We start from the raw sequence: 14616 nt of genomic DNA, 5'->3' as shown, positions 1-14616 counted from the left end.
TGCACATTGGGGCACATTTATCAATACTGTCGAACTTTACACTGTCTTTATCTACAAATCCCATTTGTAACTTAAGAAACATTTATGAATCTGTCGTACGGACCTTCATAGATATTGAGTGTTTGTAGAAGCTAAAAAATTCTGTCTGTACACAAAAAAACTTAACTATCAAGCTGTAAGGCACAAGTACTTGGCGCATGCATCAAAAACAATTTTTGGTACAACATAAGTAGACACAAATCACCTTTTACTTTTTGAGGAGACAAATACGGGGTGCATGATGGGATTTAATGGAGCAGAAAGTAAATTGTTGTAAATACTCCATTATAAACTTGTTCAATTTTGCACAAGAAAATTTGTGCCATATTCATACTTTTCTGTCTCATGAAAGTGTCATAAGTTACACATATCTAAACTGCACCCATTCTGGGGCACATTTTTTATTTTTTTATTTTTATGTGTTGAGCCGGTCGTAGTTTTCTGTTCTTTCTGGTGCTTCCTGTTCATAAATATGTAGTAAGTGCTGTGCAACATAAATTTTGATGCAAATATAGACAGAAAAGTGTTGGGCTTCTATTGATAAATATGCCCCAGGGCTTCCAGAAAATGGCTGCCATGCCATTTTGGTCCCAGTTATTTACACATTAGCTATCCTGATTGGATAATGTACAGGTAGTGACATAACCTGTAGCCAATGGTAGTGTCAGACAGGAGGGAATGGAGGGAAAAAAAACAACTTCATATCCATTCATGTAGCCGACAGTCATGGCCAAAAGTTTTGAGAATGACACAAATCTTCTATTGTCACATGATCTGCTGCCCTCTGGTTTTTCTGTGTGTTTGTCAGATGTTTTTATCACATACAGAAATATAATTGCAATCATATTATGAGTAACAAAAGCTTATATTGACAGTTAGACTGAGTTAATGCAGCGTTGCAATATTTGCAGTGTTGACCCTTCTTCTTCAGGACCTCTGCAATTCTCCCTGGCATGCTCTCAATCAACTTCTGGACCAAATCCTGACTGATAGCAGTCCATTCTTGCACAATCAATGCTTGCATTTTGTCAGAATTTGTAGGTTTTTGTTTGTCTACCCTTCTCTTGATGATTGACCACAAGTTCTCAATGGGATTAAGATCTGGGGAGTTTCCAGGCCATGGACCCAAAATCTCTATGTTTTGTTCCCTGAGCCATTTAGTTATCACCTTTGCTTTATGGCAAGGTGCTCCATCATGCTGGAAAAGGCATTGTTGATCGCCAAACTGCTCTTGGACGGTTGGGAGAAGTTGATCTTGGAGGACATTCTGGTACCATTCTTTATTCATGGCTGTGTTTTTAGGCAAGACTGTGAGAGAGCCGATTCCCTTGGCTGAGAAGCAACCCCACACATGAATGGTTTCAGGATGCTTCACAGTTGGCATGAGACAAGACTGGTGGTAGCGCTCACCTTGTCTTCTCCGAATAAGCTGTTTTCCAGATGTCCCAACAATCGAAAAGGGGATCCATCAGAGAAAATGACTTTACCCCAGTCCTCAGCAGTCCACTCCCTGTACCTTTTGCAGAATATCAGTCTGTCCCTGATGTTTTTTCTGGAGAGAAGTGGCTTCTTTGCTGCCCTCCTTGAGACCAGGCCTTGCTCCAAGAGTCTCCGCCTCACAGTGCGTGCAGATACACTCACACCTGCCTGCTGCCATTCCTGAGCAAGCTCTGCACTGCTGGTAGCCCGATCCCGCAGGTTGAAACACTTTTAAGAGACGGTCCTGACGCTTGCTGGTCTTTCTTGGGCGCCCTGGAGCCTTTTTTGCCAACAATGGAACTTCACTCCTTGAAGTTCTTGATGATGCGATAGATTGTTGACTGAGGTGAAATCTTTCTAGCTGCGATACTCTTCCCTGTTAGGCCATTTTTGTGCAGTGCAATGATGACTGCACGTGTTTCTTTAGAGATAACCATGGTTAACAGAAGAGAAACAATGATGCCAAGCACCAGCCTCCTTTTAAAATGTCCAGTGGTGTCATTCTTACTTAATCATGACAGATTGATCTCCAGCCCTGTCCTCATCAACACCCACACCTGTGTTAATGGAGCAATCACTGAAACGATGTTAGCTGGTCCTTCTAAGGCAGGGCTGCAATGATGTTGAAATGTGTTTTGGGGGATAAAGTTCATTTTCTAGGCAAATATTGACTTTGCAAGTAATTGCTGTTAAGCTGATCACTCTTTATAACATTCTGGAGTATATGCAAATTGCCATTAGAAAAACTGAAGCAGTAGACTTTGTAAAAATTATTATTATTTGTATCATTCTCAAAACTTTTGGACATGACTGTACTTTCCATTTTGGTTATTTTTTGATTATTGCCGGCCCTACATGCAGTATGTATGAGGGACTAATCCAGGGTTTACACAAAGTGATGCTACAATTTGCAAACATGTCAACTCACCTGGATTTCCTAGAAAATATGGATTGGGTTTGAGCTCCCTCACCCAGTTATGACTATCAATCACCCAGTCTGTAGACCAGACACCCGGCAGAAACACCTGCAGAAGAAATCGTTGCTATATGCAGCACAATTTCTTCCGCTCAGACTTCTCTCGGGAGGCGCCATGTCCATAGGAAGAAGAGTAGGAGCTACTAGCAGCTGGCAGTATACACCCTGCAGGTAATCTATTGCTGATTAAGCCCTTACATACCCTGTCCTACAGGGAAAACATGATACTGCAAAGCTTAAAGGGGCTCTATCAGCAGATTTACGGGTTATGAGCTAAAGATGTTCCTGAATAGCCTTTAAAAAGGCTAATCAGGTGTTGCTATTAGTGTGTAAAAAGACCCCCCATTTTTGTTAATTACCTTAATAATCAATATGTTAATTAGCTGGATCATGCACGGTGTGAGTGTCGTGCACCCCTTAGCATCATAGCTTCTGCACGCCCACCGCTGCCTCCAAGCCCCCCTCCTCCTGCTTCTTCACGTCGGTTTCTATTAAAAGCTATTGAAAGTACACGCGTTCACACATGCTCCAGCTCGCAATGGTCTCTATGGGAAAATGGCGCTGGAGCATGCACAGTATTTCCCCAGGAGGGAGCGCTACTGCGCACACGTGTGCTTTCAATAGAAACCGCCATGAATAAGCAGGAGAAGGGGGACTTGGAGTCAGCGGTAGGCGTGCAGAAGCTATGACGCTAAGGGGTGCACGCCCACCGTGCACGATCCAGCTAATTTACATATTGATTACCAAGGTAATTAACAGAAATGGGGCGGTCTTTTTACACACTAATAGCAGCACCTGAATAGCCTTTTTAAAGGCTATTCAGGAATATCTTTAGCTCATAATCAGTAAATCTGCTGATAGAGCCCCTTTAAGCTAACTTTTAGACTGCGTTCACACAGAGTTTTTTGGTCAGGAATCCGCTTCAGGAAAATTCATGAGGCGTTTTTTTAAAGAGTTTTTTGAAGCGTTTTTAGAAGCATTTTTCAGGCCAGAAAAAAATCAATGCAAGTCAATGGGAGGTGGAAAATCCGCCTGGCATTTTTTGACTTGTATTGATTTCCTGAGGCGGAATCCGCCTGAAGAATGGACATGTCACTTCTTTTTTCCACTAGCGGATTTTTTCTGCTAGTGGAAAATCCACTAGCATAAACAATAAATAAATAAATAAAAGATTACATAGGACTGTATGGTGAGGTATTTTTCGGTCAGGATTTTGAGGCAGATTCCTGACCAAAAAACTCTGTGTGAACTAAGCCTTATTAACCTCCATGTTAAAGTGAGATAAGATAATCCTTTAATATTAAATTCAGTGTGTTACAGCATCGTGGATAATACAGTAATATAATTCAGGAAAGAACACATACAGCTCATAGCAGATAAAAATATACTAGGAGTCATAGCAACTAGGAAGAAAAAAGAAAGACTCAGAATCATATAGTTCTCTGTGCGGAGTGATCTTCGCTTAGCCTGATGTTTATTATACAGCCTGACTGCGGTTGGGAGGAAGGACCTCTGATAGCGCTCCTTCTCACACTTGGGGTGAAGCAGTCGGTCACTGACAGTACTGCCCAGTGCTGTCACGGTCTCATACATGGGATGGGAGTTGTTCTCCAGCGTGGAGCTCACCATGGACAGTATCCCTCTGTCACTCACCTTCTGCACTGGGTCCAGAGGGCTCCCCCATTCGGCGTTGTAACACATAATGACGCAGGCCCAGCCTACATGTTGTCTGGGGCATTACCAAACAAGCCCGAAGCCTTCCAGAGCACAGGAGAGATAAGTAACAGTGTTTTTTTATGTTCTCTCACCTCCCCTGGGCTCCGACCATTATACTCTGGTGTCTGAATAAACCCCAGAGTATAATGATAGTAGTGTTAGTGGGGTTTGCAGGCCCACAGCCTCACATGCAGATCCCCTCTCCTGATCACAGGCGCATCCACAGAAGGTGAACCGCAGGCAGCTGTGAGCAAGAGTGGGGATTGGTAAGTAAATAGGGCCCATTATCTGCTGTCCCGGGTCCTGCGGCAGCTGCTGCCCCGGTAGTTATTCCACTACAGTACCCCCAGATGGTTACTCTGATATTTGGAGGGGATCTAGCTATTTAGGGAGTCTAATGTTAATATATGGGGTCTCAATATATTTACCAACACCCTTATATATAAACCACATCCAAAAAGACCACTCCCTCTCCCCTTGAAATACTTTTGACTGGGGTCCTTCAAGCCCTCACACAGTATGAAACCCTGTTTCCAGTTCCCCAGATAGTAGAAAGCCCCCTTTATTATTATTATTATTATTATTGTTTATTTATATAGCACCATTAATTCCATGGTGCTGTACATTATTATATTAATTCCATGGTGCTTTACATTTGGGGGTTACATACAATACACAGAATATACAGGTAGATATAATACTAACAATGACCGACTGGCACAGTGGGGTAGAGGGCTCTGCCCGCGAGGGCTTACAGTCTATGAGGGAAGGGGGTAGAGACAGAAGGAGAGGGAGAGACTGTACAGATGGCAGTGCGGTGATAGTGTTATTGGAAGTTGTAGGCCTTCCTGAATAGGTGAGTCTTCAGGGCCTTCTTGAAACCTGTGATTGTGAGGGTCACTCTTATGTGTCGTGGTAAGGAGTTCCAGAGTATGGGGGATGCACGGGAGAAATCTTGGAGAGGGTTGTGTGAGGAGTGGATGAGAGCAGAGCGGAGTAGGAGGTCATTGGAGGATCTGAGGTTACGTGTGGGCAGGTAGCAGGAGATTAGTTCAGAGATATATGGAGGGGACAGGTTGTGGATGGCTTTGAATGTTAACGTTAGTAGCTTGAACTCAATTTGCTGGGCTATGGGTAGCCAGTGGAGGGACTGGCAGAGGGGAGCAGCTGATGTAGATCAGGGGTGAGGTGAATTAAGCGAGCAGCGCAGTTTAAGGTGGACTGGAGGGGGGTGAGGGTGTCTGCTGGGAGTCCATGGAGAAGGGTGTTGCAGTAGTCTAAGCGGGAGATTATGAGGGCTTGGACAAGCATCTTAATGGTTTCAGGGGTGAGGAAGGAGCGGATTCGATGGACGTTCTTGAGTTTTAGGTGGCAGGAAGTGTTGAGGGGTTGACCGTGTGACTTTAAGGATAGGTCGGAGTCCAGGGTTTCCCCAAGGCATCGGGCCCGTGGGACAGGGGTAATTGTGGTTCCATTAACTTTGATAGATGGGTCAGGTGAAGGGGCCATATGGGGTAGGAAAAGATGATAAACTACGTTTTCTCCATGTTGAGTTTGAGAAAGCGGGAGGAGAGGGAGGAGAGGGAGGAGGCTACAGCTGCTAAACAATCTGGAACTTGGCCAGCAGAGAGGTAACGTCTGGTCCAGAGATGTATATTTGGGTGTTATCGGCATAGCAATGGTATTGAAAACCATGAGATTCCATGAGTTGGCCCAGGCCAAGGGTGTAGATGGAGAACAGGAGTGGTCCTAGGACAGAGCCTTGGGGGACACCTACAGAGAGAGGGCGAGGTGAGGAGGCGGTGTGCGAGTGGGAGGCGCTGAATGTGCGGTCGGTGAGATATGAGTAGATCCAGGAAAGGGCCAGGTCTGAGATACCAAGGGATGAGAGAATTTCTAACAGGAGGGAGTGGTCGACTGTGTCAAAGGCAGCGGAGAGGTCAAGGAGGAGGAGGACAGAGTAATGGCGCTTGGCTTTGGCGGTTAGAAGGTCATTAGTGACTTTTGTTAGGGCAGTTTCAGTGGAGTGACAGGGTCCCCTTTACTTTTCCCCATATCGTATAGCACTCCCTTTCCTGGCCTTCCACATAGAATGCACCTAATAATATTTCATTTGTAATGTTACAGATACTTTTAGAAATTATTTTCTGCAAAAAGTCAGGGAAGTGGCTGTAAAATCTATAAACTGTTCCCCTGTGCTCCCCTTGCTTGAGCTCTCAATTTAGGTGGATGGCCATGTTTTGGTAGGTTTACAATTCTAGAATACATTTTCCATTTTTGTATGATGGGTTCAACAGTGCTCCTTGGGATGCTCAAAGCTTGGGATATGTTTTTATAACCTAATCCTTCTTTAAAATTCTCCACAACTTTATCTCTGACCTGTTTGGGGAGTTCCTTGGTCTTCATGATGTTATTTGTTCACTAGTATTCTCTAACAAACCACTGAGGCCTTCACAGAACAGGTGTATTTATACTGAGACTAAATTACACACAGCTGGACTCTATTAACTAATTAAGTGACTTCTGAAGACAATTGTGTGCACTGGATTTTATTTAGGGGTATCAGAGTACAGGGGACTGAATACTTTTGCACATTACACTTTTCAGGATTTTATTTGATTAAAATTTTGAAAACCATTTATCATTTTTGCTCCACTTCACAATTATCTGCTACTTTGTGGTTGTCTATCACTTAGAATCTCAATAAAATGCATTTTAGTTTATGGTTATAAGGTGACAAAATGTCATAAAGTACCTTTGCAAGTCAATGTATGTGCTCCATTTTCAGCCTGTATTCCACTAGTGGAGGAACATGGAAGGACAGGACAAGCAACTGTGATATAGGTCCCCTTGAATGTAATCCATACAGTAATTCCTAGAACAACATTATATTTTAACATTATTTACATTTTTGTATTAAATTAGATAATCAAGTTACTAAAAATAGGATTTTTTTTTTTTTTGTAATATCAGTTTCCTTTATCCAGTACAAGCTACAACATGCCTTGACTTTCCATGGTCACGTGTAAGCATTGCAGTCCTGGCTGAATCTATTGTTATCTTTCATTGAAGCTCACCCATTTCATTGGAAAGTGATACCCATTTCTATGCCACCTTCTGTGACAATCCTGAAAAGAGGACTCCTTCTACTAATGGGTTTTCTGAACTGGAGATCCACATAATTGATCTGTGTAAAAAGTTTAATCTGTTAGTGAAATGTGATAAACTTTTCATTTTTCAATCCTGTTTGATTTTAGGTCAATCGAAAATTGAAAACCAATTGAAATATTAGATCTGATTTAGTTGAAAATTACGAGAAAATGGTGCATTCATCCTGTCTGGTGTTTTTGTTCTTTGTGTGGTTTCCTCTTAAAACTTTGAGCAATGAAGATAATACTGCTGAAGGTAAGCAGATTTACAGATCCAATTTTCTTCTATAACAGTAAAGGTAACCGTATTTTGCTGACAAATAAGAAGGCTCGGTACCTTATTTATTAGTAAATTATGGGATTTTATTCAACCTATTTTCATGTTTAATTGTAAAGAATGGAAAGAGAAATTTCTAGAAAAAAAAATTAAAGGGGTTTTCTACTATTGGTTATCCATTTTAGATCAGTGAGGGTCTGATAAACAGAGAATGGAGCAGGAAGCAGACAGCTCCACTATCAATGTAGTGGCCAAACCAGGTTACTGGAGATTTCCCATTAACTTGAAAGGACACTAATCTGCAGTGACTCAGCTCAGCCACTACTCAGAGAACAGAGCTCTCTGCTTCCTCCTCTATTCTCTGTGTATGAACTGCTGAGAACAGTTGTGGGGGTGTCATATGTCAGATACTGTAAGGGTATGGCTGATTTTGGGATGAAATTCACCCCAATGTAAGCAGCAGATTGTGAGCCCATTGTGTTTTTTTTTAAAATGGAGGTACAGATTGCAGCAGGATGCTGAAAATATAAGCATCCTGCTGTGGAGTCTGTGGTTCAAGACTCCCCACTGAAAAGGTGCAATCATATGGGCCAAATCTGCTGTGAAAAGCCACAATGGAATGCCAAACTCTGCATTGTAATTTCGCCATGGGTATCTGAGGAGGTAAAGGTGGAGAATATCCACCTCAAATTCATCTTCATCGAACTTCGCTGAACATACTGCGCATGCGCGAAATTGCGGTGTTGGCACTATGGCCGCGGGCATGCGCAGTACGTTCGTCGAAGTTCGATGAACAGAGCATACTGCGCAGGCGTCCGACATCAAGCCAAAGAAGGAACAGGAGGATGCAGAAGAAGACAGAGGCGGCGCTGAAGTCAGTTTTTGAGCAGCAATGGGGACGCCCCCAACGCATTTCCTGCGCTGGGGCCCGCCCCCATCGCTGCGAGAGAACTAATTAGCATACCGGTACAAACCAGTATTTTGAACAAACGGCGCGGCGGACAGCACTTCCAAAGGTAGGAGACGAATAGCTTTTCTAAAGGCTATTCCGACGTGTTACCTAGAAAAAAATAGTTTTTTAATAGAATAAGGTAGAATCCCTTTAAAGTAAAGACATACATGTATGGATATCACAGTGTGAAGACGTTCCATGCTTAGCCAAAGTGCCACAAAAGTAAAAAAGTTTGCTCATGTATTAGTAACAAATCAGCATCGTGGTTCCCCTTTTTTTTTTGGACTGTCTCAGCTCCAGAAGATTAGAAAAATGGTCCGTCTTGTGGCAGACAACAAGGAATGCTGAGGGACCCCATTATCTATAATGGGGTCCATCTGGTGTCTGTTATACTTTTTCATCTGGAATTGCTGCCAAACTCTTCCCCAGAGGCTGAGAACAGAGACTCCAATGAAGATGTTAGCTCTTGGACTGACCTTTGACTTGTTACTGGAAATCTGATTCCAGCTCTGACCTCTCATACTGATTCTGGCTCTGGCCTCTCATACTGCTTCTGGCTCTGATGTTTCATGCTGCTTCTGATTCTGGCTCTGACCTCTCAGACTGATTCTGACTCTGACCTCTCATACTGATTCTGGCTCTAACGTCTCAAACTACTTCTGGCTCTGACCTCTCAGACTACTTCCGGCTCTGACCTTTTTTTTTTTTTTTTTTGTACATTTTTCCCTATCAGTATGTCCCTATCAGTATACTTCTGGCTGTGACCTCTCATACTGATTCTGGCTCTGACCTCTCAGTCTGATTCCGGCTCTGACCTCTCATACTGCTTCTGGCTCTGACCTCTCATACTGATTCCGGCTCTAATCTCTCAAACTGATTCTTGCTCTGACCTCTCAGACTGATTCTAGCTCTGATCTCTCATACTGATTCTAGCTCTGACCTCTCATACTGCTTCTGGCTCTGACCTCTCATATGGATTCTGGCTCTGACCTCTCATACTGCTTCTGGCTCTGACCTCTCATACTGATTCCGGCTCTGACCTCTCATACTGATTCTGGCTCTGACCTCTCATACCGATTCTGGCACTGATCTCTCATACTAATTCTGGCTCTGATCTCTCATATTGATTCTGGCTCTGACCTCTCATACTGCTTCTGGCTCAGACCTCTCATACTGCTTCTGGCTCTGACCTCTCAGACTGCTTCGGGATCTGACATCTCATACTTCTTCTGGGTCTGACCTCTCAGACGAATTCTGGCTCTGACCTCTCATATTACTTCTGGCTCTGACCTCTCAAACTGATTCTGGCTCTGACGTCTCATACTGCTTCTGGCTCTGACCTCTCATACTGATTACAGTTCTGACCTTTCACACTGCTTCTGGCTCTGACCTCTCAAACTGATTCTGGCTCTGACCTCTCATACTGATTCTGGCTCTGATCTCTCAGACTGATTCTGGGTCTGATCTCTCATACTGATTCTGGCTCTGACCTTTCATACTGCTTCTGGGTCTGAGCTCTCATAATAATTCTGGCTCTGACCTCTCAGACTGATTCTGGCTCTGACCTCTCAGAGTGCTTCTGGCTCTAACGTCTCATACTGCTACTGGCTCTGAACTCTCATACTGATTCCGGCTCTGACCTCTCATACTGATTCTGGCTTTCACCTCTCATACTGTTTCTGGCTATGACCTCTCATACGGATTCTGGCTCTGACCTCTCAGACTGATTCTGGCTCTGACCTCTCAGAATGATTCTTGATCTGACCTCTCAGACTGATTCTGGCTCTGAAATCTCAGACTGCTTCTGGCTCTGACCTCTCATATGGATTCTGGCTCTGACCTCTCATACTGCTTCTGGCTCTGACCTCTCAGACTGATTCCGGCTCTGACCTCTCATACTGATTCTGGCTCTGACCTCTCAGACTGCTTCGGGATCTGACATCTCATACTTCTTCTGGCTCTGACCTCTCAGACGAATTCTGGCTCTGACCTCTCATACTACTTCTGGCTCTGACCTCTCAAACTGATTCTGGCTCTGACGTCTCATACTGCTTCTGGCTCTGACCTCTCATACTGATTACAGTTCTGACCTTTCACACTGCTTCTGGCTCTGACCTCTCAAACTGATTCTGGCTCTGACCTCTCATACTGATACTGGCTCTGATCTCTCATACTGATTCTGAGTCTGATCTCTCATACTGATTACAGTTCTGACCTTTCACACTGCTTCTGGCTCTGACCTCTCAAACTGATACTGGCTCTGATCTCTCATACTGATTCTGGGTCTGATCTCTCATACTGATTCTGGGTCTGATCTCTCATACTGATTCTGGCTCTGACCTTTCATACTGATTCTGGCTCTGATCTCTCATACTGATTCTGGGTCTGATCTCTCAGACTGATTCTGGCTCTGACCTCTCAGACTGCTTCTGGCTCTAACGTCTCATACTGCTACTGGCTCTGACCTCTCATACTGATTCCGGCTCTGATCTCTCATACTGATTCTGGCTTTGACCTCTCATACTGTTTCTGGCTATGACCTCTCATACGGATTCTGGCTCTGACCTCTCAGACTGATTCTGGATCTGACCTCTCAGAATGAATCTGGCTCTGACCTCTCAGACTGATTCTGGCTCTGACCTCTCACACTGATTCTGGCTCTGACCTCTCAGACTGATTCTGGCTCTGACCTCTCAGACTGCTTCGGGATCTGACATCTCATACTTCTTCTGGCTCTGACCTCTCAGATGAATTCTGGCTCTGACCTCTCATACTACTTCTGGCTCTGACCTCTCAAACTGATTCTGGCTCTGGCGTCTCATACTGCTTCTGGCTCTGACCTCTCATACTGATTACAGTTCTGACCTTTCACACTGCTTCTGGCTCTGACCTCTCAAACTGATTCTGGCTCTGACCTCTCATACTGATTCTGGCTCTGATCTCTCAGACTGATTCTGGGTCTGACCTCTCAGACTGTTTCTGGCTCTGACCTCAGACTGATTCTGGCTCTGACCTCATACTAATTCTGGCTCTGACCTCTCATACTGATTCTGGCTCTGACCTCTCAGACTGATTCTGGCTCTAACGTCTCATACTGCTACCGGCCCTGGCCTCTCATACTGATTCTGGCTCTGATCTCTCATACTGATTCTGGCTTTGACCTCTCATACTTCTTCTGGCTATGATCTCTCATACGGATTCTGGCTCTCACCTCTCAGACTGATTCTGGCTCTGACCTCTCATACTGATTCCGACTCTGACCTCTCATACTGATTCTGGCACTGATTTCTCATACTGATTCTGGCTCTGACCTCTCATACAGATTCTGGCTCTGACCTTTCAAACTGCTTCTGGGTCTGAGCTCTCAGAATGATTCTGGCTCTGACCTCTCAGACTGATTCTGGTTCTGACCTCTCAGACTGATTCCGGCTCTGACCTCTCATACTGCTTCTGGCTGAGACCTCTCATACTGCTTCTGGCTCTGACCTCTCATACTGATTCTGGCTCTGACCTCTCAGACTGCTTCGGGATCTGACATCTCATACTTCTTCTGGCTCTGACCTCTCAGACGAATTCTTGCTCTGACCTCTCAACTACTTCTGGCTCTGACCTCTCAAACTGATTCTGGATCTGACATCTCATACTGCTTCTGGCTCTGACCTCTCATACTGATTACAGTTCTGACCTTTCACACTGCTTCTGGCTCTGACCTATCAAACTGATTCTGGCTCTGACCTCTCATACTGATACTGGCTCTGATCTCTCATACTGATTCTGGGTCTGATCTCTCATACTGATTCTGGCTCTGACCTTTCATACTGATTCTGGCTCTGACCTTTCATACTGCTTCTGGGTCTGAGCTCACAGAATAATTCTGGCTCTGACCTCTCAGACTGATTCTGGCTCTGACCTCTCAGACTTCTTCTGGCTCTAACGTCTCATACTGCTACTGGCTCTGACCTCTCATACTGATTCCGGCTCTGATCTCTCATACTGATTCTGGCTTTGACCTCTCATACTGTTTCTGGCTATGACCTCTCATACGGATTCTGGCTCTGACCTCTCAGACTGATTCTGGCTCTGACCTTTCAAACTGCTTCTCGGTCTGAGCTCTCAGAATGATTCTGGCTCTGACCTCTCAGACTGATTCTGGTTCTGACCTCTCAGACTGATTCCGGCTCTGACCTCTCATACTGCTTCTGGCTGAGACCTCTCATACTGCTTCTGGCTCTGACCTCTCATACTGATTTTGGCTCTGACCTCTCAGACTGCTTCGGGATCTGACATCTCATACTTCTTCTGGCTCTGACCTCTCAGACGAATTCTTGCTCTGACCTCTCAACTACTTCTGGCTCTGACCTCTCATACTGATTACAGTTCTGACCTTTCACACTGCTTCTGGCTCTGACCTATCAAACTGAATCTGGCTCTGACCTCTCATACTGATACTGGCTCTGATCTCTCATACTGATTCTGGGTCTGATCTCTCATACTGATTCTGGCTCTGACCTTTCATACTGATTCTGGCTCTGACATTTCATACTGCTTCTGGGTCTGAGCTCTCAGAATAATTCTGGCTCTGACCTCTCAGACTGATTCTGGCTCTGACCTCTCAGACTGCTTCTGGCTCTAACGTCTCATACTGCTACTGGCTCTGACCTCTCATACTGTTTCTGGCTCTGATCTCTCATACTGATTCTGGCTCTGATCTCTCAGACTGATTCTGGGTCTGATCTCTCATACTGATTCTGGCTCTGACCTTTCATACTGCTTCTGGGTCTGAGCTCTCATAATAATTCTGGCTCTGACCTCTCAGACTGATTCTGGCTCTGACCTCTCAGACTGCTTCTGGCTCTAACGTCTCATACTGCTACTGGCTCTGAACTCTCATACTGATTCCGGCTCTGACCTCTCATACTGATTCTGGCTTTGACCTTTCATACTGTTTCTGGCTATGACCTCTCATACGGATTCTGGCTCTGACCTCTCAGACTGATTCTGGCTCTGACCTCTCAGAATTATTCTCGCTCTGACCTCTCAGACTGATTCTGGCTCTGAAATCTCAGACTGCTTCTGGCTCTGACCTCTCATATGGATTCTGGCTCTGACCTCTCATACTGCTTCTGGCTCTGACCTCTCAGACTGATTCCGGCTCTGACCTCTCATACTGATTCTGGCTCTGACCTCTCATACTACTTCTGGCTCTGACCTCTCAAACTGATTCTGGCTCTGACGTCTCATACTGCTTCTGGCTCTGACCTCTCATACTGATTACAGTTCTGACCTTTCACACTGCTTCTGGCTCTGACCTCTCAAACTGATTCTGGCTCTGACCTCTCATACTGATACTGGGTCTGATCTCTCAAACTGATTCTGTCTCTGACCTTTCATACTGATTCTGGCTCTGATGTCTCATACTGATTCTGGGTCTGATCTCTCATACTGATTCTGGCTCTGACCTCTCAGACTGATTCTGGCTCTGACCTCTCAGACTGCTTCTGACTCTAACGTCTCATACTGCTACTGGCTCTGACCTCTCATACTGATTCCGGCTCTGATCTCTCATACTGATTCTGGCTTTGACCTCTCATACTGTTTCTGGCTATGACCTCTCATACGGATTCTGGCTCTGACCTCTCAGACTGATTCTGGCTCTGACCTCTCAGAATGATTCTGGCTCTGACCTCTCAGACTGATTCTGGCTCTGACCTCTCACACTGATTCTGGCTCTGACCTCTCATACTTCTTCTGGCTCTGACCTCTCAGATGAATTCTGGCTCTGACCTCTCATACTACTTCTGGCTCTGACCTCTCATACTGATTACAGTTCTGACCTTTCACACTGCTTCTGGCTCTGACCTCTTAAACTGATTCTGGCTCTGACCTCTCATACTGATTCTGGCTCTGATCTCTCAGACTGATTCTGGGTCTGACCTCTCAGACTGTTTCTGGCTCTGACCTCAGACTGATTCTGGCTCTGACCTCATACTAATTCTGGCTCTGACCTCTCATACTGATTCTGGCTCTG

The 14616-nt window shown here is 44.8% G+C and overlaps 1 long non-coding RNA gene across 1 annotated transcript in view; it reads left to right on the top strand.

The window, feature by feature from the left end:
- Positions 1-14616, top strand: part of LOC142208787 (uncharacterized) — a 532067-nt gene that overhangs the window by 273610 nt on the left and 243841 nt on the right. The window lies entirely within an intron of this gene.

This window comes from Leptodactylus fuscus, chromosome 6, assembly GCF_031893055.1.
Source record: "Leptodactylus fuscus isolate aLepFus1 chromosome 6, aLepFus1.hap2, whole genome shotgun sequence".
NCBI classification, from domain to species: Eukaryota; Metazoa; Chordata; class Amphibia; order Anura; family Leptodactylidae; genus Leptodactylus; species Leptodactylus fuscus.
The sequence above is the reverse complement of the archived record's forward strand: the minus strand, read 5'-3'. Positions and strand labels throughout refer to the sequence as shown.